Raw genomic sequence first — 27,642 nt, forward strand, 5'->3', positions numbered from 1 at the left:
AGTTCCATTATAAACACAAAGAGGCATAAAATGAGGGAAATATGTTGTGCAAAGTCATGAGGTGAGAGTGGTTGTATCGGCTAACTGAAGGGACGAGATCAAGCAGAAAGCAGAGGCGCCTGAGGGAGGGGAAGGATATGGGAGATTATCTGCTGACGAACATCTCCAAGCCTGGCATTATCAGTTGCAGATTCCTGTCATTCTTTCCCATTAGCCCTGAGGCATGGCAGGCAGAGACCACCATCATCCATTTTAGCACTAAGTCGGTCCTGATAAAGTAGACACAGGTGATGGAAAACGAGAGGAGAGGACAGGAGATAGAAAATGTGGAAAGAGGGAGGACAGCATAGCTGATGTCTCCTTCTTTCTGCATACCTGAGACCTCATGACCATATTGATCCAACATACTTTGACCACCTGATGGTCACTTGACTCCAATTTAATTTTATTAAGGGAAATGTGCTGGCTTCTCCCTCCTCCCTCGTCGCATTCCAGCATTCTGCCACCATTCATGCTGCCTCTAGCTGTGTCTCAGTTTTCTGTGTTTCTACACTGCAGAAAACATTGATGACAAAAGGAAGAAGTAGTTTCAACTGTGCCACACTCCTCTGGGTTGCATAATTTGTCTTTTTTCACCCCACTTTAGAAACATCTGTGATATTATGCGTGCCCCCCCCCCATCCCTCGAAGCTTTAAACAAGTGATATGAATAGTGACAAAAGGATGTCGCCTGAGGTTCTGTTCTTTGCTGAGGGAAATACAATTTTTAAAAAGAGGGTATGAGGGAAGGTGAGGCGGAAGAAAACGATGAAAATCTTAAAAAAAAGGAGTTACCTTTCCGGAAATGACTGTGGCTCACATGGATGTTCAACTGTATTTCTGGAGAAGTCTTTGGGGAAGTGGCCAACCTGTAAATGACAGAGAAATACTTAACTTTAGTCACAACCGCTATATTGCATCACAAACTGAGCCAGTTATAGAGGACATTCTGTGCAAAAAAATGAGGTTGTCATCAGCTTTGTAAGTACAAGCGTGGTATTAGCAGGTCCAGACTGGTGAGCCTGAGTAAGCTCACAGACCTGAAGATAACCTGATAAGGTTTCCTGTCTTATCTGTCATTTTTCCACACTTTGGTGACGCTGCCAGTGCCGCAACACAGAGAGGTCAATGGTACATAAACCCTTTTTTTCCCCATTAAAACTGAAGCCTTTGATTGACAATGTCATAGTCTGAGCCAGACAGACAGCAAGAGACCTGAAAGTGTCTCATGCATAACCAGGGTTTCCAACGACGGATATTTATAAACTCTCAGGTGAAGATTCGCGCAGTGGAACAGTGTGTTGCAATCATCAAAACTAGCTTAGCTCAGTGGCTATCGGCACCACAAAGGAAGCACGTGTTTTGTAGGATAACAGTTAGTAGTAACAGACAAAGCAGCACAAAATGGGAGGAGAGGGTCCACTCGTTGAGGAAGGGGTAAGATGGGTGAGGAGGGGTGAGGCCAGGCGTGCCATTCCATTCCTGCTTGCACTGGGCAGTTCTATTCCTAGAGTGTGGTGCATGGCAGTTGATGTGGGTTTCCTCTTAGCTGCCTAGAAGATGACTGGGCCTGACCACATCCACATTCACACACACATGAGAAACACATTCACAAAATGACAACTGTGTGTGCATATACAGCAGACACACACTCTCAGGGAGGCAAAGAGGAACTGAATAATTACCCTGCTTTAGCCTCAAAGTAGGGGGTGACCAACCACTGTATAAGTGTGTGTGTGTGTGTGTGTTTGAGCCGAACATAAGTTGCACTTCTGCTGCAAGCAACATTGGTTCATTGGTTATGTGCATGTGCTGTTTGTTGCTGAAATATGTGTGGGCATGCATGTGTGGGTGGGTGTGTAGGATGCGTGAACTGGGTGGGGATGCATTCCCTTTCTCAATGTGTGTGAGTGTGAAGAGTTCGTTAACGATTCCATCTTTAAAAGTTTCTCGGTGCTCCGGTTAAGAGCTTTTTGTCAGAAGCACCAAAATCTGAATTTCAATAAAGAAGATTGGATACTAAAATCAGTCAAGGAGAATATTTGAGTTTAGCAGTGCTTAGCAGAGTTTAGTGTGTATATATATATATATATATATATACATACGCTTCTCTTTTAGTTCGCTATGCAAGATGATTTTGATCTCTCTGCTCTGGTGGTCAGTGTCTTTTTTACCAGGAACTTTCAGACAGTTAAATAAATATATTCCTTTCAAAAATCCACGTTCACAGCATTTTTCATGAAGTGAAAGTGATCAATCAGACATTGCCCTCATTAGAAAGTTTTCAAAAGGGATGCCTCATCTGCAAGATGAGACAGACCAATTAAGCGGTTATTCCATGAGGCTGGCAGGCAATCAGATATCAATTCTGAGCTCCACAGGTTCAAACAGAGCCCAGTCTATGAGTCTAAATGGTTGTGATGTGTGAGTTAAAGGTTCCAGCCAAAAAGAGGGAGCCAACAGTTCAGATTATGTAGACACAGAGGTTATGGAAGCTCGTGTTTGCTGCCACCTCTGTCTGCTCTCCAAAGTCCTTCCCTGTCCCAGAACATTCCCCTGCGATCCAGCATTTGTCCTCTGCCAGAGAGCTAGTTTAAGTCCCATTCTCCCCCTCTCGTTTTCTGTCCTTATTATAAACTGGGCGGACGAGCCAGGCTCTACATGTAAAGCAATCCCAAATGGTTCCTTTGGGTGCTGCTTGGTTGCTCTCAGTGGATGTGATTACTGAAACCAGGTCTAAAGACCAGGCACCCACAGGGCTTCTCCAGAGGGAGCCCCAGCTTCGCACATCCAGTCTGCACCCCATTTCTGGGCCTAGAAGAGGAGAAGGATGTCTGCCGGCTCTTCCAGGGGGGCTGGACTGATGGGAAAGAGTTGGCGAGATGACCAAGGAAAGCTTACTCCCTCCTCAAGCTGCTTTATGAAGGCCTGGCAAATGTGCAGAGAGCAAAGAAAGGAGGCGTAGGAAGAGGGGAAAAATCACTTAGAAAAGGGATAGAAGGATGAAAGGTGTCCCTTTCTCTAAAGTCAGCGAAAGGGCATTTCGCCTTTGTTGGGTCACAGGGTTTACGGCAAACTAGAGCTGCACCCTGGCAAACACGGCTATAAATCTGCTTCATTAGTCCCGACACAAGGCAGCGCGGAGGCTAGAACGTTATAATGTGAGCTCTGTTTGAGAGAGCTACAACCTGACGACTGATATCTTAACCGCCTCCACCCTAAATACTAACACACTCATTGATAAAAAAGCTCAGAGAGACTTAAGGAAGATAAGTCAGAGGCACGTTTGTGTAAGATTTCAGCAGAGTTGATACCAGAATGGTTTAATGTTGTTGCTGGTTAAACTAATCAAGAGCTTGACTCTTTATTTAATAACCCAGTTGATCCACAGGGATTTTGTTCTTCTTTCTTGAGTGTTGGATTCAACTTGTGTAATAACCACAGTTTCTTATTGATGTCCTCCCGCTGCAACCACTTTGAATATTCCGCCAGGTTGAGTCATTGTGTTAACTGATTACCTATGGAAAACAAAAGGAACACCTTAAAAACGCAGCTTTGCGGGCCTTGCCCATTGATCCTGGTTTTCCATGACGTGCATCCGCCTCTACAACCTCCTCCTCGCACACACACACACACACACACACACACACACACACACACACACACACACACACACACACACACACACACACACACACACACTCTAACACTTATTGGAATTCAGAGTGGGGCCCAGGTAGGGGAAGCTCTGCCCATATTTGAGCACAGGAGGAAACAGGCCAGGTGTGTGTGGTTTGTACACCGTTGGAACCAGTGTTGTTAAGTACACATACACAAACACACACACACGGTACACAAAATGCATGCACGCACATAAAGGCTCTAGCGAGCTTCTTCTGTTGTGCTTGCACACACACCGCATTTAGTCCTGTGACGTTGAAGTCATGCCACTAAGCTTTTAACTCTACGATCTGCCTGTGAACGACAGAGTGAACTGTTGCTGTATAAACAAAGACGAGTCATGTGAAAAGGAAAGTGGGGAAAGAGAAGAGTGAATGAGTCGAGTCATAGTTAAGATTGTTCTTAACCCAGTTTTAGTTGCATAACTGTCAGTGTCTGAAGAACTATGGTATGTCACAATGTCTTCCTGCCTGACACCAGCCAGTGGTTCACACTGAACTGTGCCGCCGGTGACTATAACCTTTCCCAACTCCCTGATTCATGTATATCTGCCGTAACTGTGGAGTCAGTAAGACGTGATAGGTGACCTGAATCAAAGCCAGATTCCTTTAGAATAATCTGAACACTGACTTTCTCTTGTCTTCCACACATCCATCCTCCACTCATACAACTGGAAGGCTGACGACTCGATCTCCTGCTTCTCCAGTTCAAATGTCAAAGTGTTGGTGGATAAAATGCTGCATTCTGATGTGTCATCAGTGTGTAAATGAGAGATAAACCTGCTCAATGAATAGAATCAGAAGCACTGAAATTATCTATGTCTGAATGGGTGAAGCTGGCTTTTGTTGTTCAGCCCTATTCAAACGCAGTCACTCTACCATTTGTATGATAAAAAACTAAATGGATTCACCATCAACGTGGGACATTTGCACCACGTTGGTTTGTCAGGACAAGGTGCCATGCAACATCTTCACCTGCTTGATGCTTTTTTCACTACATATCAGCAGAAACCAGCCCATTAAATTAAACTTAATGCAGAAAAGTCATCTACAGCTTAAGTTTCAGCCACGTCTCACCAGAAAACCTGCAATCTGTTTCTTCACATCTCCAAAACCTACTTAGTTATTTTCACAATCCATGGCGGTAAATTGAGACAGCAATATATCCCCAAGTTGGTGTTTCCTGTATGTCAGCATCCATGTGACAAGAGGGGAATCGTACGGATAGTAAAATGCACAAGCAAGTCAATCATCTAAACATGTATTTGGACAGGTGGAACATGGGTAATTCAAACCCTAACTACTCACAGGTGAGTATCTGTTCACTGCATCTTTGCAGCGAACAGACTGACAAAGATGCATCTGATTTACCAATTTTGAGCCTTTATGGTAAAACTGCAACGTTTAGATTGGGCGAGAGGCAGGGTGCACGCTGGACAGGTCATCTGTACATCACAGGGCCACACAGACAAAATTTTTTATTTCAGCATCGCAAAATCTAGGATAAAGTAAGGTACTATATTTGAACTGCTGTTTCATTAGTAACAACTATCCATCTATACTTTATCTATTCCATTAGATCCCTTTAATTAGGTGAGAAGCAAGGGTATCAAATTCCTTTTAAGGTCAGGGTAACTACCCCTTTGCTGTCTGGAAAGGCTGACACGAGGACAGAATCTTAGATTTCAGACAAGTGCTTTACTGGCTGAGCTTTGCATATTCTAGCTATGTCCTTGTTTATTTCTTTTGTAGCCTCCTTCCTTAAATTTTCTTTTCTTTTCCCAAATTTGTCACCTGGCCTTTCTTCTGGTTTCGTTCTCCCTTTTTCTCCTTTCATTCGTTCAACCATATCCTTCTTACCTTCCTTCTCCCCTTTTGTTTTTCTTCTTTCATATCCTTTCTTCCTATTTTACTTTTTCTTTCCTGTCATTTAATTCTCTCTCTCCCCCTCTATCCACTAACTGTAATCTATCAGTGTAAAACAGTTTTTCTTTTAATAAACGGCCGCTACTAAATTTAAGCCAGAGGCAATTTCAAAAAACATTTTGTAAATAAACGGTAACATGTAGATATTGTAAAATCATTTTATACCTATAAAACGCTGAAATCCTACTGTCATGTACTGTTATTGCTAAAAATGCGATAAGTTCTTCGGTGTTTCGCAATGGAAAATGCGGAATGACGTAAGAGGCTCAAAATGTGTTGAAATGTCACGTGAGTTGTTCTAACAAGTGTAGACACGACAAAAGAAACAGGACGTGCACATTTCTTCTGATTTAACGATTTAAAGATTTCAGCTTACAGCAGCACTTCAGCTGCTCCTTTGTCACATATTTGCCAACAAACTTTCTCTTGAATATTCTCGCCGTGGGTTTGCTTGATGTTTGGCTGCTTTTATTTTTTGTTTTACCTTAAATGGGAAAGATCAAAACATGTATTCAGCATTTTGTAAAGATCAAGGACGGAGGAGTGTACAGTAGGGGAACCTCTTGGCCCCACTTCCTCAGGCAGGTCATTCACTTTATCACATGTCTAACGCACTATGTATACATATAGTAGATAGACCGGAAACTTGTTATTGCTTTGTGTTTAACTTTTATACTCATATCTGGCTGAGTTCCAGTTTAACTAATTCAAAATCTGTTAAAACATGATCTGATTTCTCAAAGATATATGCAAGTACATTTCAAAATTCACAGTAATGATTTATCTGCTCTGGAAGCTGCAGGAACATGGTCGTCCTTCTGAATTACTTCCTGCCAAGTAGAACAGGGCATGGTTCACTATGTAGGCAGAGTGATAAGACAAAGGGCAGATTCCACGCCGAGCTCCGCCTGGGAATTTAATCTTTTACATCAAGATACCTGCGATGCATCTCACCGCCAATCTTCCCGCTATCACACCCTCTCACCGGAAACGCTGCCCAGATAAGCGCTCATGGATCCTTGCGCTTGGACTTTCTCTCTTCGTCTTCTCCCTTCTATCACACCTCCCGGAACCATAAAGTATTAATGTGGAGCCACGCCGTAGCATCGGCCCTGAGAAAGCTCTGGGAGAGAAATGGGGACTGTAGTAATCTTTGGTGGAGCTCAAGGAGTGGCTGTCATTGTGTTGCAGTAAAACAAAGACACAGAGCAGGGCGTGCGTACATGTGTGGCTGTAGGCTGAGCTGCTGGCAGGCATTTGCATGGTTGTGGTGGTCGCTTTATGACCCCACACACACACACCAATTACTCTGGTTAGTGACTCCAGAAAGGACCTGCTTTCTTACATGACAAGTAAGAGTAATGTTGGCCAGTGAGAGCATAGTCTTAGTCAGAGAGAGGAGGAGATAATGTGAAGAACAACAGCTGGGCAGAAAGCCACCACTTTTAAAAGACACACACACACAACTGCTCAGCTGGTGACTAAGCCTCTCTCAGGCAAACACATGTCATCCAGAACCTCTAGCTCTGATTCACACAACTCCTTAAAGACTCTGTGTCTCACACACGCCAATACAAAAACTTATGCAGCAGTGTTTTAAGAGCCAGTGGACGGATCTAAACATCGAGTACCGGATCATCAGTCGTCACTCTCCCTGCAGCCAATCGCATCAGCTGCCTGCAGTGTCCATTCATAAAGAAGTAACACCATCCACGCTGTATGACATTGTATTCCCACCCACGTGCTCATTTCATTCATGCCCTCTGCTGCCGAGCAGACGAAGTGGACTGTGCTATCTGTGTCAAATGAAAAGGAGGGGAGGAGGAAACTGACTAACAGAGAAGGGAAGTAATTCTTCTGTGTGAAAAAATAGCCTATTAGCCACAAAGACGTTTTTTAATCACACGACATAAGTGTCCGGACATTGTTAAAAAAGACCAAAGTACTGACAAAGGAACAGACCATACACTGTGCTTCCATCTAATCCTGCTCGAGGCAGACTGTGGAAGAGTGAATCAGCTCTTCTGTAATGTGAGCACATTGCGAGGTGACGCTCATTCCGCCACAAATGAGACTTCAGGCTGTGACAAGCTGGAGGTGATCATTCACCAGCTTCAAAAATGCGAAGCGGTCACATAACTCAGAGCTTATTCAGGCATTTCCTCTGTTTTTTCACAGCTTTTAGCCTCTATCAGAGTTTGCTGACAGTCTACAGACCGGCACCGAGAGCCTGCTGTTCTTCCTCTCAGCCTATTAAGGATCTGGGAGCAGTTTCTTAACCTTAACTTGTAACATATGATATCCATCAACAACAGCAGCGGCTCAACTTTCTGAAAGTCTTTTCCCTTTCTTGCCTTTTTTCTCTCTTTTTTTTTCACTTACCCGTCTGGGTGAGCGTTTCCTCCCGGCACTGGGTTTGGAATGAGGGAATGAGGGAACCCCCCTCCTCCTCCTCCTCCTCTTCCAACATCTTCCTCTCTGGTTACTCTTTCCTCTTCTTCTGGGTGTCCTTTGCTCTGTCCCAGCCTCAAGAAGGGAATCCGGCTTCCCCTTCACTTTAACTTTGCTTGGTCCAGCAGAGAGAGACGAGGGAGAGACGCTATTGGGTAACAACTTCTCACCCACGTCACTATTTGCAACTGTGACGGCAAGTCGCACAAAACTCGCTTTAACTCCCTAAAAGATTTCATCCTCATCTCTTTTCTCTTTTCCTCCTCCCGTTGCATTCTTCTGAGTGTAATCAGTAACAGGCTTAAAGTGACAGCAGCGCACTACATAACCAGCGCTCTGTCTCTCTATCACACAAACACACACTTTCTCACACACACACACACATACGCATACAGACAGTTTGTGAGTCTCCCTTCCCTCTGGGCTAAAGGTGCTTTCCCAGAGCTCTGGAGACACCACAGCCGTTAAACTCCCTACAAGCCCCCGCCAAAGCTGCGCTATCACATGTTTCACAGCGGTCTCCCTCTCCTATTTCTCTTCCTCTCACCCTTCACTCTCCCTCCTCTCTCCCTCAACACCCCTGCCCCCCCAATAACTGACACTGTCCGACTCTCACACACTCACAGGTCCGCTGCTGCTCTCTCTTATATCAAGTTTGTTAGAGGGGGCTGAGCCTACCGCGGCAGAGGGCAGTGTCCTGTTACACAGCTCTCAATTGAGGTTAGGGAGAGGACATCCATTCAGAAAAAAGAGAGGAGGGAAGAGGGAGGGGGAGAGGGAGGAGGAGGAGAGAAGTAAGGGCAGCCTCTCTCGCTGCATGTATGTGTGTGTATATGTGTGTTTGTGTGTTTGCCCGGGGTCTTCAAAAGCAGGAAACTCCCCTGCCAGAGATTTGGGGCGTCTGCAGAAAAGGGAACTGAATAAGGAGGAAGAGGGGTCTTTACGATTTCCAGCCTCTCCCACATAAACAAATACTTCATGTGCATCATGTCTTAGCTGCTTCATAGATTACATGGAAACCACAAAGAGAAAGTGCCACAGTTTTCAAGACCCAACAGGTCCTTAAATAAGCAAATAAACTCACAACAACCACAGCTTCTCAAAAGAAAGTTACCTGAGTTCACTGGATGACGATGACACCGCCATCATCTGTTGTCCCCTAACTGTCTTGACCTCATACTGCCCTTGTCCTTGTTGGATCCCAGTTCTCACCTACATCCTGCCATTTAACCCCACTTCTATTATCTGCCGTGCCAGCTAGCCACACCTATGAGCAGTCCCACCCTGCCCCGCCCCTTCCATCCTCCTCCCTGCCCTGCTTTTCAATGGGAGTCTCTAAGTTAAGGAATTGCATAGCTGGTTTGTTACTCACAGGGGTCATGTGACTCACTGAAGGCCATGCTGCACCCATGCTACGCTCCCGTTACACATATTGTGGTGCACAAATAACAGTTTTAGTTTAGCGTGACTGCTTCCCTTGTCAGATTTTATTCACAGCTGTTTAAATAGCTTCAATGAGTCATGTAACGAGCCAGGTTAAGCAACATTTGACCTACATATGCATATTTCTATTATGCATTGTAAACCCTGAGAGGTATCTCTATGGTAAAGGTAACCTGCTGTATATTAATGCAACTTTGGATACCACATTGCTGAGCTGGTTGAGCTGGCACGCTATGTACAGAGGCTGTAGTTCCTCGACTCGGCCGGCCCGGGTTCGAGTCCTGGCCTGAAGCTCATAGCTGCATGTCTTCCTTCATTCTCTCTGCCTCCTTTCCTGTCCACCAACTTTAAAATAAAGGCCATTAGCACCCCCCCAAAAAAAGATCCAACTTGTTCCAGAAAGTTTTTGTGAGTCTTGTGGAAAGTCAGAGGATTGACTCTCACCTCTCCGATTAGATGGTTTGCTGATTTTAAGTTTAAGTAAGCTAAATTTGAATTACATTTCAGAAACGGCTTCCTACCTCAGTACAGCGCTCATGAACCCTGCACCCCTCTCATTGCCTGTGTTTGAAGCATAAAAATAGTTGTCTTTCTGTTGACTGACCGTGTTTTTATGCAGAAACAAGTCTCGGAAGTAGAAATTTACAATTTCTAAGCAAGTGGGGCAAACTTGATGCAGATAAAAGCAATCATCGTTATTTTGCTGTTCATCTACACTTATATTTCTCACCGCATTAATCATGTTTACATTGTATTAAATGACGGTGGAGCTCAGCCGCTTTAACATCAAAGGATCAACGTATATAACTGAATTTGCCAAGCGTGGAGAATAAGTGGGTGTGAGTGAATCACAGTGATTGAAAGGGTTTCAACCAGTCTCGCTGAGCCACAGTAACGGGTTTGATGAGTCACGGCTACAGCGGCTAACTGACTCCAGACCTGCCGACAAACCTGAGTCACAGAGGCTTTCTGTGTACTCTTCTCACGTTTCCTTTGTTTTTGTTGTGAAACTCTTATCTTTAATTGTCATTTAGATATCCCTAACATCCTAAAAAGAACATTTTTTAACAGTAGAAAAATGTATTTCAAGTTATCTACAACTTTTAAAGTAGATGGCGACAAATCCTTTAAATGTTTAAGTAGCAGTTAGTGAATTACAGATATCTGGGATTCAATTGCTTCTAATCACTTTTACTAGTCTTGTGTATTGGACTGTACAGATATCCATCATTTTTTTCAGTGTGGAATTGACATGGAGTATCTACAATATAATTTTTGCCAGGAAAGTCTCCGATTTCATCTAAAATTAAAAGTTAAATTTAGAATCACAGGTTTCATATTTACAAAAATGCCAAATTAGAACCATGCTGAATATCCAAGAATTTATTTTACTTAGTTATTTTCCCATCCACGCTTAATAAAAATGTATTCTGATAAGTAAAAACAAATGTATTCCATTTATCAACTGTTTATATTAAAAAGAGGTTTCAGACAATCAGAATAAATTGTGTAGAAACAAAGCAATTCTTGAAGCTTTCAATACAATATTCACTGATTATTCAAAATTATATTTTAAAAATCTCTTTCTAAATCTCTGTAAAATAGGAAGTTCTTCAGAATGAAATTAGATACTGTATTTCCGCCATTATTGTGCATGGTGACGTGATTACAGTACAGGTTGCAATTAATTATAAGACTGCGTTAAATCACTTCTTCTCTGCAAGCCAGGGACAATGAATCACTGGGGACTTAAAATGTAATCTTCTTTTTGTAGATTCCAGAGAATTAAACCTCAACTTTCAAATCATACAGACAGTTTTCTGTAAAAAGAAGGTTGCCGTTTGATTTTTGTCTGAATTTACATGTTAATATAATTCTTATCGGTATTTGTGCAGCTGAAATTTGAAATTTACATCCTCACATCACAAGAGCCTCGATTTAACATTAAAGATGAGCACTAAAGTTTGTTCTTAAAAGTAAAGTTTCACAGTAACTAAGAGGTTTGCCATTTTAGAATGTGACTCAGTCTATTGTGGGCACAAATTGAGCACCGCCTGCCTGCTTTCTCTGGGTGGATACAAGGGCGGAGATGTGTTTCAACACACATGCACGACACAGGCGGGGACCTTTCCTTCATGTTGTCACACACACACACATACAATGGAGATTGCAGTGGAAAGGAAGCTGGGGATTCCAGAGATTCCTGTGGACAAAAAGGTGTGAACTAAGGCAGGCCAGCAGCCTGGGAATTCTGCTGGGTCGGCTCGAGAAGCAGTTTAATGGCTGACCGGAGTCACTAGTGACACATAGACAGATGACAGAGATAAAATTAAAGAATTCAAACAGCAGGAAAGAGGTGAGGACAGAGGGAGATTTTAGGAGAAATGCTTGAAATGCCTAAATGATATGGCCAGTGTGTATTTTTCAGACACCACCAATACTCATCTGCTTTTTTCGCAGCAGGATGTGAAATTGAGAGTATTTAAAGAGTAACGTCAGAGCCGTATGTGTCTTTTAAATCTTTCTCAACCACCCATTGTCTTAGCTGAGCTGCAGTTTCATTAGTTCAACCCAAGTAAACATGATCAGAGAGGTGGAGGGAGACACTGGGAGGGACAACAGAGAGACGAGCAGTTAGTTTCAACAGTAAGTTCACATAATATTGTTGAGGGAGGTTTTAAAAGATCATAAGCGCAGTAAAATGCAGTTATAGTAGAGTTGTCATCAGCCTGAGTAAATGATCAAAAGATCTAAGACTTGAAAAAAATAAAAATAAAAAAATAAAAAAAAATTACAAAAAGCAGGCCCAGATTTTGCCATTAAAGTTCCTGTAAATAATTAACTGTATGTCCTGTTGTGCATGTTTATATGGGAGTTTCCCATTCAAAGCGCAGAAGTGCATCAATTATGTTGCATCTGACATTGCTTTGATAGCTGCGGTGAGGAGGAGGCACCACTGGGAGGAAACAGTGCTTGGTATGAAGAAGAGATTCTCCACTCATGTAAATTTATTTGGAATGACAGAATATTTCATCAGAAGATATCAGCTGCCGAGCCTCATCACTCTCAACAGAACGGAGGAAATCTAAAACACCGTTATCTCTTAGCTAGAAGGAGTCATGCAATACCTGCTGCTTCAAAGCTGCTCATCATGGTTGTTTGTCATTTTATTTAGTTAATAGTTAATAACTTCCTTTCCAACTTTGGACTGAGCGAACAGTAAAACAGCTGATGAAAATTTTGCTTTTAGTAACTTTTAGTAAGAAAAAAACAAGTGCAAAAGAGTTTAAAAGTCCTAGTTTCAAGGGACAGCTAAGAAAAAATGATTTGAAGTTAGATGGAGATAAAGATGAGGACTTTGAGAAATTCTACTCTGAGTTGGGAGTGTGATGCCACTACATCTGAAGCTCTTACTTTCAAACCCACGTGGCTCCAAAGTGGCTTTTATGTAGTCTGTTTTTTTTCCTTAAAGTCTTCTTGCAAATTTTTCAGGCTGTTAAAATGATATTTCAGCTATAATATCGGAACAAAACGATCAAAAGACTAATTTTAAGCAATCTACTTAAAGCATAATGCCAAAGAAGCCTATAGAAGGTATGTTTTAGGTATCTGGTTAATTTAACTTAAATAATGGTTTATCGTGACCAGACTGATGCATCTTTGTTAGAGTTCCAGATAAAAAAACAAACAAAGTTTTTCAGTCTAAATATAAGACACTTCCGCTTAGTTAGACCTTCAGTTTTATTTAGAGAAAAGAAAGTTTTGAATTGAAGTAACAACACGCTTACAGACACACACACACAAAGGAAGCGAGAGACTCTGTCGTACATACACCTGTCTCTGCTGAACTCAAAGTCTCAGCTCATGATGGACGAGAACAGACGTAACAGTGACGTCATTTCATTCACTAAAATCACACACACACACACACACACACCTCAGAGGAAACGCACTTGTAGCCAACCAAGGCCAGCAAATAGAAGTTTGGCTGCCAGACCCCACCCCGCCACCCTGCTTTGTGTGTGTGTGTGTGTGTGTGTGCGCATGTTCCACACTGACTATATTAGGTTAGTCTGTTTGCAGCACTGGGAGGCGGCGCACACACACAGATACAACTGTGATGTCACGGTCACGCTGGAGAGGCATGACTCTACGTCTTATCTCGATCCACTCTGCTTGTTCTGCATGGCTCTCCGCTGCCCTGCAGTGACGTGTGTATGTGTGTGTGCGTGCGCGCGCTGTCATTACCCTGTGATAACCCACGAGTTTAATGACACACAGAGATACCTTAACACCTCTCAAGTCACACAAACATACATGGCAGCTCAGGTTGCGATGCATTTTGGTAAATGCTTGAATTTTCCATTACTTATGCAAGCATCTCGGATCACGTGAAATGCCTCTATTGTGACGCAATGGTTGATTTATGGGGTTAAGCTATATTAGGCAATAGCTTCCATAACAGTACTATTAGTAACACTTAAAGCATTAGAGGATCATTTCTATTTGTTACAGCTATTTTTGACCATTATCTCAGCCATTCAGTTATGATAAGGTTATACCTATAAAAAGAACGACAGAAATCTGTAAATGTTGCCACAATTTGAACTTTTTTGTGCCGTTTGTTGACAGTTTTGACACCATCCAAGGTCTTCATTCATTCATTCATTCATTCAGTTGGTACTTGCGTCACAAAAATAAAACTACACAAGTAAGGGGTGAAATGTGCTTATTTGTGAGTTTGGGATGCACAGTGCAGTCTGGAACCATCCAAAACTTTTAAAACTTCCTATTAACTGTAGTGATAGGGCAGTTTTTTATAAATTGGTCCAATTTGTCCTGTTTGTTTCTCTCTGCTTTTTGCAGCAGCTTTTTCTGAGTTGGACAGTAAACGTTAACTTGAAAGACTGCTCATAGTGAACTTTAATTGACATCTGCAACTAGCTGTAGGTGGCATTTCCCCTCAAACACAAACTATCAAATCTAAAGAATGTGCATGCCTGCAGTTACTGTGATGTCATCCACTGATTTGTGGACTTGCATTTCTTAGCCTCAAGTTCAGCGTTTTGACGATCGCCATCTTGTAACCTGAAGTTATAAGGGAGCGGTTTAACAAATTTAGAACCCCACAAACAAGTCAGTCCCATTGGATAACAACTTATAAATCACAATGTTCTCCAGGTTTCATATAAATGTTGAAAGTAAAAATAGGGATTATAGGGATATAAGAGATTATCTCAAGTTTAACAATTAAGTTTAAGAATTTTGTGGAATTATTTATTCATTATATTTCTTTTTTGTTCACGTTTAGCAGTCGCAAACACTTACTGTAGGTAATGAAGATGACATAAACCAACCTTACTTTTTGAAATATTAACATTATTGTAAAGCTGCTGAGTACCTAACGACTGGGGGATGTGGGCGGCGTGAGTGTGAGCACTTACTCCTTCTCCGCCCCTGCAAACAGACTGTTCTCAGAGAGTTGTTAAAACAGGGGTCAGAGAAGGGCCACTGTGCTTCAACCAAACGATTTTTTTTACCCAAAGCCTGTTTATAAATCTCAATAAGCTCTCAGAAAATTGTGTCACGTTGTTAGAAAAGGACAGAATATGTCACCCTTGAATGTACATATCCAAATGTTGTTTGGAAATAGGATTTATAAGGCTTCAGGGAATTTTTTTGGCTTCAAAAGGTCATTGGTAAGGTCTAATCAATGATTATTTAAAACATGCAAAACACCTAGAGAGTTGAAAGATCACAATATTCCACAGAACCTGATCATATTATTGGATACTCTAAATCACTAGATTACTGGTGTTAAAATGATCAGAACATGCTGTTTACATAGTGGTGTGTGGTATTCAGACTAAAGTCTTAATCGGGGTAATATAAAATAATTGTTGCGCATGTACATGCAGTTAAATAAGTGAGTTAAAAAAAATTACAACTTTCCTTTGAAACAGCTGCAAAAAAACGGAAAAAAGTACTTTAATAAATCTGTTTTACACAGGCTGTTTATTTAACTCTTAGATGACTAATAATATAAAAAATAATATCAAGGATTTAATAACTCATTTAACCCTAAATGGAGTGTTTTAATGACACTAACATTCATTTTAATTTCGCGTTAGAGCTGCTTTGTTTTTTGTCTTTGTACAAAACAAAATGCAGCTGATGTTCAGAGAGACTACATACAGATGCATAAATGTGCAGCTTGTTAGAAAATGCATGGGAGTATTGTGACTCCTTTAAAGCAACCCACTGGTGTATCATCCCCATCTCTCCCCACCACTGCTGGTTTCCTCCCTGTCCTCCCCCTTTCCTCTTCCTCTTCCCTTCAGAGGTGTCAAACAGCGAGACGCTCCCTCTCATAGCCACACAACGTGGGCTGTGTGAAGGCAGCGGCTCTGCTGCTGACTGGACCACTTGCAGGATATAAAAGCTGCGAGCCCTGCCAAGGCGGTGAAGGGTCACACAGTGGAGAATGTGTGTGAGGATGACTGTGTCACACATGAGCTCCCCCGCTGGCTGGTGGCTGTCTGAGCAGCGACAGCAGACGCCCTCAGCCTGACGCTACAGTGCGGATGAGGCTTCTTGTGAAACATTCCACTCTCCCCCGCTGCTCCGACCAGCCTTTCCTGCTCTCACTTCCCCAACCTTCCCTCCCGTTCCTCGCGCGCCTTCCTTTTCACTTGTCCACACGCCAGTGTCCCCCCCCCCCACCCCACCCCCTCCCTAGCATTTCCCACCTACGCCCCCATCTACTGCTGCTCCACACCCCTGTGCCGGTCCCCTCGGCCCACTCGCAGCTCCTACGCCCCCAGACTGGTGGACTCCCTCTGGGCTTCCTGAAGAACCACCTTCCATTATCAGAACAACCGGTCCAGCCCAGAAACTCTGCTGCTGAGCTGACTGCGTCACTGATAGCCCTTTAGAAATGTGCTCAAATGGAACTAAAATAACTTCAGATGCGTGTGTTATGATTAATCTGAAGAAAGGCAGTTAGACTGATACTGATCTTTGGAGAGAAATCAGTCACTTTTACTTACTGAAGCCAGCAGTTACACCTGCTTCAACCTTTCTTAAACCGTGTTAAACTGAAGAAATTCCCATTTATTAACTGACAACTTTGATTATGCTCTAAACTGCAGCTTAAAGACTAGTTCATCACAAATATATAATCTGTTAAATCTGTGCAGTCAGTTTTCATGCACTAAAGTTCACAATGTTTTGATGTTTTATAGACCAAATAAGAACAGTCAGAGGCTACATCTTTCGCCATTTTTAAAAAAAGTGATCCCAACTCAGGCTGAAATATTATGGGATGTAGAGTTTCATGCAAGTCTACAAAAAGTTGCATGAAATTGTTTTTGCGTAATCTTGCTATAACGCCTCTCCTTGGCGGCACAATTAATCACGAAAAAAACATACAGATTGGAGTGTTTTTTTACTATGAAGAAAAAATGATCTCTGTTGGATTCACTGAATATTTATATTTTAAATATATAAAAGACATTTGAGTTTCATTATCCTCAGTCAAGATTTAAAAATCCCGAAAGAAGAGATTTTCTTCAACACACATATACAGAGAAATTCCAGATCAAATTTTGTTTCTCTCGTCTCTACTAGCACAGTTAACTGAGAAAATGAAGATATTATTTTGCAGTAAATAACTCACCAAAAGCCCAGCTTGTTGAGGCTCCATGAAAGGAAACATGTTTATTAATCTGGCAAACTTGCCAATGACGAACACTTCTCATCGCTTATGACTAATGGACTATGCATATGTATGTGCATGTGCAAGTGTGGAATGTGAGCATGTCATTCACAGAAGATTAAATGGACATGCAGCATGGAGTTCTGTTTTCTCAGCTCCTTCTTTCAGAGAGCAGACAGAGTGAGAAAGAGCAAGCGGTTCCAGCAGATGGGGCCATGTCTGATATCGCCATCTGTCTCACAAGTGCATGAAAATGAGGCCGAGCCGGCGATATACAGAGCTGCCACCAAGATATACGGTTTGGATTGAAATTATTAAGAAGGCGCATCACAAGAACACAAGGGGTTACACAAACAATCTGGTGTCCTCTGTCTAACCATCTCTGTGATCTCAGCGGCCATAAGCACATCCACCTCTGTCTCTCCTGTCTGTAACTCTCCGGGATGTATACAATCCTGATAATAAAGTTTCTTCGAGTGCTGGCAGGGAGAGGACTCTCGCTGCGAGTTGCTTCCCTCAGCGGTCTCAGGGCTGACTCACAGCTCAGCCCACACTTCCCTCCCACTCCACCCTCCCACTCAGCCCCAGCCGTACCCCAGCGTGGGAGGCAGCGCAGCCCGGGACCAGAGCCTCCGGCTGGGCACACACACATAGCCAGCACGGGCCCACGGCTCCGGAGCTTTGGCTTTCATTCCCTTCACCCACACAGAAACAAAAAACACACACACAACACACAATCTGCCTACGCACATGCGGTACCCACATTGATTTTTAGAGCACCTCTTTAATGATGTCATGTGCCTTACATCTAAAGGGAGCAGAGGCAGGGGAAACAGTGGGAGTGTGTGGGCTGGACATGCTGTATGTGTGTGTGTTTGAATCGTGTTGCCAGATTTTTTTTCTTCTTCTTAGGTTTACATTAAATACACTAAAATGTTTCATGTAGACGTGCTGTTGGCTACTGTAAGTAAAGACCTTTTAGCACAGCAGAGTTCAGTAGGTTGCAGTTATTTATAAATCATAGCTACAGAGGAGGATTTTAATTGAATGAAAGGACACTGATGGAGTGATGAGGTCTGGAATGTGTAAGAATTCCATAAATTTTCATCTAAAACTAAGTGACTCTCTGGTGTAAAGTGCATTTAATCAAAAGCACTTACTGACCCTGATTTCTGCTGCCTGGGTCAACTTTTCCATTTGATAAATGCATTTCAACTTTTTCTGCATGCGTGCAAATAACAGATAGTGTGTGAATCTTACCAGCAGGACAGGAGGCCTCCATCACCAGTCAGCGCTGCCTTTTCACCGATGTGCCTCGCGTAGAGTTGAAGCTGTGAAAAACAAGTGGCAGAAGAGTGAATCACTCACATCACATCTTATCACTCACACCTTTACAGAAGCTTAATAAAAAAATTAAACATACAAGAAAAAAAAAAGATGGACTTGCACAATGTAACACATCGCAGGATGCCTGAATAATATTCAGATGGGCCAGATTGCTCATTAGAATATCTCACATTTGTGTGTGGGCGAGCTTTTAGCAGTCCTTCTCCTTCTAGTGCTCAGTGCTGTTCCAGAAACATTGTGCTCTGTCCAATACCGACTGGGATCCTAACCCCAGTCTGTCCATTAAAAAAAAGTAAATCCATGCACAAACTTCTGCCCAAGTTTCAGCTCCAAAATACTGTGTGGCGGACAACTTTAAGATTATAAACAGCAACTGCGCAGAACTGAACACTTGGAGTATAAAGCTCTGTCTGTCCGATATTTCCAACCACACCATGCTCTGGACTTATCGCCCCTAAAGGATGAAGTTTAGATTTATTGATCATATTTCCAGAAATTCAAAGCTCTACTCTGGTCTCTTCCCTGATAATACACAACGAGAAGGTGAAGGAGCATCATGAGTCAGCCAATGATTGCACAAAGTTAAAAATGAATCACCAATGAAAACTATGTGTCTCCATATTTGATGACTGTCTGAAGATGTATCTTCAGCTCAAGGGCACAAGTGCCTGGATATCATTGAACTGTGTATTCTAAAGAAACGTGTTTAGTGTGCTTTTATGCACGGCTGACACAAAGTTTAGCAAAAATAGTGTACATTTGTCAAAACAAACAAAAAAAAGAGACCCAACTTCCAGCTACATGTGTCACAACTGCCCCCTGTTGGATGCAGCTCCACTGTATCTAAAAGTGAAAAAGCATGGTTTTAATTATAATCCTCTGAGAGAGAAAAAATACTCATTAAAAAATCAGCAAAAATGTTCACGAGTTTATCATGAAATCGATCTGATTCAACGTCAGTGGAGCATCTCCCATCATTTTGTTTGTTGGCGTGATGCTGGAACCAGCGACACAAAATCGGCTGTTTTCTTAGAAAGCCTCTGCAGTCACAACAGGTCAGTCAGTCACTCCGTGCGTTGGCCGCCCCTCTCTATGCATATCTGCGCTCCCCGTGTCTGTCCCGCAGTCACGAGGTCTCCCCCGGGGTAAACGCATTCCAAAAACACAAGAATTTCCTCCAGCCCGACTCGCATACCTCCTCCTCCCCCCATCACACTCTCCCTCTCACACACATGCGCACGCACGGGCTTCCGCGCACACAAACGTGGAGAGTGCACAATGGTCTTGCCGGAGCCAGAGAGGACCACACACTGCTGCAATGCCATGTTCAACAGGCTCCCAGACAATGCTCCAAAATGTAAGGCATCAAATCAAACCGCCAAACCGCGCAGTTACTACAAGATAAACTCATGCACGATCAACTTTTTCACGTTGTTAAAATAACATTTGCCTTTTTGGATTAATGACAAGAAGCTGCCTGCAATTAAATGAATACTTAATCAGAAATATCTGTTTTAAATGATTATACCTGGATTCTTCTGTTTTTGCACGCTGGAAGAAAAAAACAGCCCGACATGCAGTGCCCTTCCTCCACGCTCCATCCGATACACACACACACGAAAACACACAAGAGGCAAAAAAAAAAAAAAAACCGACACATCACCGAGGAGCTGCACAAAAAGTGTTCGCGCAGCGAGCGAGGACAGCCGCAAATATACGCCTGGGGAAACGAGGAGGATCGATTAATCTCTGGCTCAGTAACAGCCCGCTCTATTAGTCATCCAGTGCGTGTGAAAGTCCCCCTTTCTGCCTCATTCTCTGTTTTATCTGCATGGCTTTTCGCCGAACAGCTCGGAAATGCCACTGACTGACTGACTGACTCTGCTGCCCGAGTGTGGATGTTCGCCGCCCCCCAGCCTCTTAAAAAAAAAAAAAAAAAAAAAAAAAAAAAACTCAAGTCAGCCGGCCGCAATTTAGTACTCCGTGTCGGCCGATAGACTACCTAGGCTTGGTCCGCAAGAAATCCCCCATTACCTCCCGCCTCCCCCTTCAGGCTGCGGGGACGGTCCCCCCGGACAGACTAATAACTGGGTAGTGATGCCATTGTTGGTGACAACACCTAAAAACACCTGCGTGCGGGGAGGAAAGCTGACAGTGAAAGAGATTAATTGTGAATTTAAACAAATAAGAGTAAGAAAGAAGTATAAATCCGACAAAACACAATGTCTCCTTTGTATCGTAGCAGAATAAGTTTGCGGACACTAATGAACAACCTGTGCCGCAAGAACCACAAAGGAACAAAAAAAATCGATTACGTTTTCAAAGCAGGAAAATCTTCATTTATCATTTTCATTTACTTTTAAAACAAATCTCTACTCGTGCATTTCCAGCCTTTAGTGCGTATATCTCCAGCTCTTGCCAAAAGTAGATGCAAAAATGTCCCCTTTGCTGTGTGCAAACGTTGAACGGTCTATTAAAAGGGTCCCCAAAGTGGGACCCAAGAACCTGAACGTGTTCGTGAAACACACACAAATCCCTGCAAACTGAGCACAATTTTATTTTAATCCCAGCAGGCAAAAGCGATCAGCTGGCTGTCAGAAACTTCATCCCTCCACTTTCCACCTGAGGAAATGATCAGCATCTAATTGGGGATTCATGAAATGCAGATTTTCCGGAACCCTTCTGTTACCGCTCCAGGTACTAATCGCTCCTCACAGACGCTTTAATGCTTCAATGGTGAATTTAAGAAATGTCACAGTTTGGCATTATCATTAAAAAAAAAAACATTTAAAAATCAAGTTCTGCCTTCTCTTGTGCCATCTTTTCAAATCTAAATTGCTGAAAAAAAACCAAACACTTAACTTCACTAATACGTAGTAGAAAAAAAAAGCAGAAAAACGCCTAATTTAGTTTGCAACAATTTTGGGCTACTTAGCAGAAAATCTGCTCCCCGCATGCAAGTTTCAGTCAAATGTGAAAGATTCTAAAATAAAAAAACTGTCCCTGTCTGTCTCTGGGGAAATACACCTGCAGTGGGATTGTACCTGCTCGGCTAAATTTATGCATGAACATTTGTATAAATTTCCTGTGAAATGTGTGAGATGATCTGTCACCGCTCACCTGCTCCTTCCCCCTCTGTTTCTGCTCTCGCAGGCTGTCTCATCACTCTCAGCTTGAGATTGAGAGTGATTTGCAGCATCGATGTGGGAAATTAACAAATGTTTTCGCTGCTTCTTCGCTCCCTCCGCTGGCACAGGTTGAGGAGGTATGAGGTCTCTAAACCACACTGACAATATTACCAGCATGATGACTGTGGGTTCATATTGTGAAATTCCCTGAATAAATTACTGTGCCCACTCTTTCTCTTATCTGCTTATGAGTATAGTTATGACCTCAGTTTCTGGTATTTGGGATGGGTTTTTCTTCAATGCAAACTTCCCAGAAATATTTTGTTTTTACTTCGTCTCGTCAGCCGTACGACCAAATCAATTAACCCTTTACAGGACAGGTCAGCTCCTTACTGTTTGCATCTATGACAACGAAGCTTCGGTTTAAGACTCCACCTTGGATGATGGAGATATTGACAGGCTTTTCATCCCAGAGAGCTCACGAGCTCGAACACAACTGGAGTTTAAAGACGAAACTCTTAAAATTACTGTTATGGCCATCTTTTGTTGAAATACTCAAGGCGTAAATCAGCTCAATTTGGATGCTTGTGGCTGTTTTTTCGTGGTGCAAATAAAACCCATATATGCAGAAGAAATTTGAAGGTGAATTGAATTATTTAGAAAAAAAGGGGAGGAAGTCAAACTGCCACTGCAGGACATGCAAAGGCAGCAGTGATTGGGGACAATCCCATACTTTCCCCTTCATGTTTCTCAGCAGAGAGAGAGAGAGAGGGGGAGTTTCTATCCTGTATCAGTACTGATCTGACTCACAGCAAGCGATATTGATTCAACACAACCGCGACCCCCCCCCCCCCCCCCCCCCCCTCTTCTTTTTGACGCCACACGTCACACGCACTGGAGACGTGCGGCAGTACATCAGAGGCAGCAGGGGTGGGGGGGTTGACCTGTAACGTCCACTGAACTCCAGTCATCCCACCCTACCCCCCACCTCTTTTTTTCCCTGTCTACCCAAACATGGATGACAAACACCTGATGAAATCGCAGCCCTGGAAGAGATACCGACAAGGCTTTGAAGTCAGAGATAAACACTTTCGCAAGGTGTGTTTCATGCGTTTCGTGATGTCAGTGCAATAGGTGGAACTGCTAGTTTTTTTTTGTTTTTTTTAAGGAAAATGTGTAATATAATCATCGGAAACGTTGTAAAAGCATGCATTCTTTCCATCGCTTTTTTAAATCGCTGTTTTAAAGTGGCGCTCTGGGGGGATTTTTTCAGTTCAAATGCTTTATCTGAAACGCTATAATCTTCTCTCAAGACCATTTGCTGTTTTACAAGCCTATTTGACAGCCCGGCCCTGGTTGATCTTTCACACATGAAGCCTACAAAGAAGCCGAGCCGCCTTTGTCATTCTTTGAGATTTAGTCGCTCGCAGAATCCTCCTCAGCCACCTTTAAAAATTCCAAGCCAGAGGTGCACCGGAGGAGTCACCAGTTTACCTTTGAAGTAACTGGTGTACCACAGTGGTAGCACCTCCATCAGTGTGTTTCAGCACTGGTATGTTGGTTCCCAGGCGGCCCATTGTGTATATTAAGGCAGAGGTGCAGAGTGTTTTCACTGTCTCCTCCCTGGGAATTCCCCTCTGTTCCAGGCTCTAACAGCCTGTTGGAGCCGCAGCTGTACATATGTGTGTGTGCGCGTCAGGATGTATGCACAGTCAGTTATCCAGTGCACACAGGCATGCGTTAATGTGAGCGCGCATGCATGTACGTGTGTGTTTCCTCTCTTATTCCCAGGGTTCTGTGGAGTTGAACCCTCTTAAATGTCCCCCTGGCTTTTGTCCTCACGTTTCAGCTGAATTTCCCCGCATTCAACCCACCATTCAGCCTGCGTGTGTTCGAGCGCTCAGGAATGCGCCGGGTTTGACAGGCGCCTGAACTGCACGTGCGTGTGCATGTGTGTAAATGTGCATACAACATAAAGAAAGACAGGGGTTCTGGAAATGTTTTTTTTCCCTTTCTTTTCTCCTTCTCCGCTATGTGCGAAGGTGACTCGGAAACTCACAATCACCTTACCTTTGCAAACACACGCACACGCTTTTCACCTTTACACACACACACACACACACACACACACACACACACACACACACACACACACACACACACACACTTAACACCCACACACACTTCGAGTCACATGTGCTCTCACTCAAAGAGAGCTCTGCACCCACTCACCCTGACACCCACACAACCACCCACACACTCACGTGCACTGCCAAATAGCTCTCACTCTTTATCCTCCCACCACCCTACCCCCTCCCCACCCCACCCACCATCACCACCACCGAGCACACAAATGCCTTGTGCACGTGCAGACACACTCACGCACAGTTTCACGCTAAGTGCCGGGCACGCGCCTGATCTGGTTTCCTCCTTTGCTTTGCGAGCGACCCGCAGTGATAAAATAAACACAAATACGTGATAATCACATTCCAAGCATTTCTCTCCTGCCGGTGGGAAGTTTCAACTGGCTTTCTGCAAGAGTTGGTTTGCGTGTGTGTGTGTGTGTGTGTGTATAAAACCAGTGAAGAAAAAAAAAGGAGAAAGAAAATGAGAGAGAAAGGGAACAAAGAGATCTGGGGCGAAGTCTCACACATTCCTCAATCCTGCCAATATCCTACCAGTATACCAGACCATCACAGCTCAAAACACACACACGCGCGCGCGCGCACGCACAGACAAGCCAGATCGAAATAAAAATCTCCTTGTTTGCATTACATCTGCGGCATCATTCTAACACGCACAATTCCACATTCTTTTGCAAATCATGCAACATGTAGAAAGAAAGCAACAAACTTGCACTCACGAGGATTCATCATCATTTCAGAAAAAATGAAGGCTGCATGGCATTTAAAAAGTGAAGTGAAAAAAAATGACGACTCAAATCTCGCAAACTCCTCCAGAGCAACAACAAAGCAGTCCAACCTTGTGTTATTAGAGAAAAGAAGCTGTGAGAAGAAGGCAGTGAAGGTGAGAGTCGGAGTGCTGAAGGAGCAGATATGCACGGGACCTACCTGAGCACATGGCCCGCATGGCATGCACACTTCCTCAGTCAACACGCTTTGTTTCTCCTCCTCCTCCTCCTCCTCCTCCTCCTCCTCCTCCTCCTCTCTGCGGCTACATGCTTCTCCTCCATCTGTCCGTCTCACTGTGCCTCTCTTCTTGTCTTTCTCGCTCTCCTCTCCTCTCCCTCCCTCTTTCTATCCTTCCCTTTCTCCTCCCCTCTCTCAGAGTCCCCGTTTCTCTCTCTCGGCTGCTGCTCTCTTTCTAACTTCCCCACACTCTTTCTGAAACAGCAGCAACAGCTCGTCCCTCACTTTTCACCTTTTTTTTTTTGCCGGCTCCTGCCGCTCAGCGCCGTTGTCCCTCTTTATGTGAGAAGTGAGAGTGAACATGACGGCAGTCTTAACCGGAACGTCCCTCTGCCACCCCCCACGCTGCTGCACGGTGCTCGTGTTGCATCCTTGCCAGTCATTCACCTCCCCACAAGCATTTTTTTATCACTTTCCTTTTTAGTCCGTCTTTCCTTCCTCTAACTTTACAGTTTTTTTAAAAAAACAATTTGTGTGTAAAACCAGAACTGATGTGCGGCCGTTATAGTTTCTCCTCTGTGGCACAACTTGGCAGCAAAACCAACATCTTCTCCGTTTATTATCTCAAAAGAAAACACCGACACGTGCAGATTTCTGCTGCAGAGCCCGAAAAAGACAAATGAACAACTGAAGAATGAGTGCACAGACATGATGCACAACATGGAAATCTAAACACATGTAGATGAAAATATAGAGGCCCCGAAGTGGAAAAAACAACGAAACTAAAAATACAACAAAATATTTCAGAAAGGATTTTATTCTAGAAAACCCAACAAAAAATCCCAAGATACAGAAAGATGAAAATAAAACAAAATAGAAAACAACAATAAGTCAAAAACCACAACATTAAAACAAAAACAAACAATCAGAAAAGCTAAAAAGCAGAACAATGGAAGAAAATACATAAACAATAATAAAACAAAACACATTTCAGAAAACTGTTATGGCACCTTTTATTTATTTGATGTTATATTAATGGAGACTGAGATGTTTTTTATTTCACTGTATTTTCCTTTAACACCAACTTTTTTGCTTTTTGCTGTGTTTTGCACCTCAGAGCTCCAACACAAAAGCACACACTTCACAAAAATCCACAATCTTACAAAAACAATACAGAAATGATTTCTAAGCCAGACATCCAGAATATCCATCTGATTTTTTTTTTCTATGTTCAGTTTGTCTGAAACGCAGCAAAATGTGAATGAATTAATAAAAAAGTTTAAAAGACACAACATCTTCAAGGTTAGTGTGCTTATGGAGCATCTGCCTTTATCAATGAGTCCGGTGTGGTTTTGAAGGAAACATTGACACTGCTGCAAGGATATTTCCTTCAGCTTGATATTTTGTCATTTTCTCCCAGGAGAAGAAATCTTAAATCAATATAGCAGGATTTGGGGATGATGATGGGCGTACAGTGCTGAGGAGTTTGGATAAATGAATGAAAAATAAACACGTACAGTCACCTTCTTCTATAATTAACCAAGATGACGGTCTTTGATTTGACAAAGATTTATCATGTGAATGTAAATATTGTGAGCTTTCAGACATGTTTAAGATGAGAATTTCAGACCTTCAGATATACTTTAATTAAAAAATATGTTTCAAGTTGAGATCAACAGATCGCATATATCCTTGCGCAGGGACACTACATAAGCTCATTCACCACTGAGCCTGAGCATGCAGAAGCTTGGAAACGAAGAGTACGTCTTTCTTTCTTTATGAGTGAGCAAAACACTCTGCAGGAGTCCCTGAAAGCTTTAAAAGCACAAACCTGTCAACCTGTATAAAGCAATAATGAATGTCCACTCAGATACAGCACAGGGCAAAAGTTTTGAGCCATTCCTCATTTCTCTCTATTTTGCTTCCAAGCAAAGCTTTCATGCTGTTCATGCTAAAGTGGTCTTGATTAATAGTTTTTCAGGCTTTCTGGAGCTCTTTCAACATTTTTCTTTGGACATTGGCTTCCGTTTTCAGAGTAACATGTTTTTTTGTTTAAGCCACTTAACACTGACTTTCTGTTTTTTCTACCCATAACCGACAACCTCTGAATTAACCAATTTTAAATGGTATCGTTAGACACTTTATTCAAATTTAATCAGTTTTTGTTACATCATAACACAGTTTAGAATACATAAGAATAGGGGTTTTGACACCAACAAGATGATTTCCAAAGTGCTACTTGTTGACATATCTCAGCATGGTGTGCAGAGTGGACAGATGAAGGACAAAAGAAAGAAATAGCAAGCCTAAAAAACTATCTACAGCAGTGTCTGGAAGTGTGGTCCAGTAAGACCTGACACAGGACCTCAGATATGAATCTCGACCTTCAGTACTGTTGGCCAAAGCCTCCTCCGACATGGTCTCCAAAATGTAAAAATGCTTTATTTGGCAGAATGAGAAATGATATAAAGGTATTAGATGTATCAGATAATGCGGCTTTGCCACATCATATGAAAAAAACCCACAGATTTAATATGACGCATCCAGGGCGTTTGTTAGTTAGTTAGCCTTGATCCGTTTGTCACTGGCTCCTCCTTTCCTCCGCTTGCATTTGAGGTGGAATGGCTAAAAATAAAAAAAAATGTGGAGAGTAATCGATAGATGGATGAACTGAAAAGAAAGCATCTTCCATCCACCTGACATCAACCATTTGTGTTCTCCTTCAGCAATTTCAAAACATGTATAATGCACATCTATTCACTACTCACAATGCAGACCATTTTTGATAAATGTGGACTATTTGCTTGTCACTGCTTTAAGCC

General features: G+C 42.8%; 1 long non-coding RNA gene across 1 annotated transcript; it reads right to left on the reverse strand.

Moving 5' to 3' along the window:
- On the reverse strand, positions 1-24,890 carry LOC142396256 (uncharacterized). Its single transcript, XR_012772521.1, has 3 exons — positions 24,803-24,890; positions 18,517-18,587; positions 1-908 (listed from the first exon to the last, which is right to left on the reverse strand). It is a non-coding gene; the product is annotated as an uncharacterized LOC142396256 (long non-coding RNA).
- Between the last annotated feature and the right edge of the window lie 2,752 nt (positions 24,891-27,642).

The sequence above is a fragment of the Odontesthes bonariensis genome, chromosome 12, assembly GCF_027942865.1.
Source record: "Odontesthes bonariensis isolate fOdoBon6 chromosome 12, fOdoBon6.hap1, whole genome shotgun sequence".
Lineage (NCBI taxonomy): Eukaryota > Metazoa > Chordata > Actinopteri > Atheriniformes > Atherinopsidae > Odontesthes > Odontesthes bonariensis.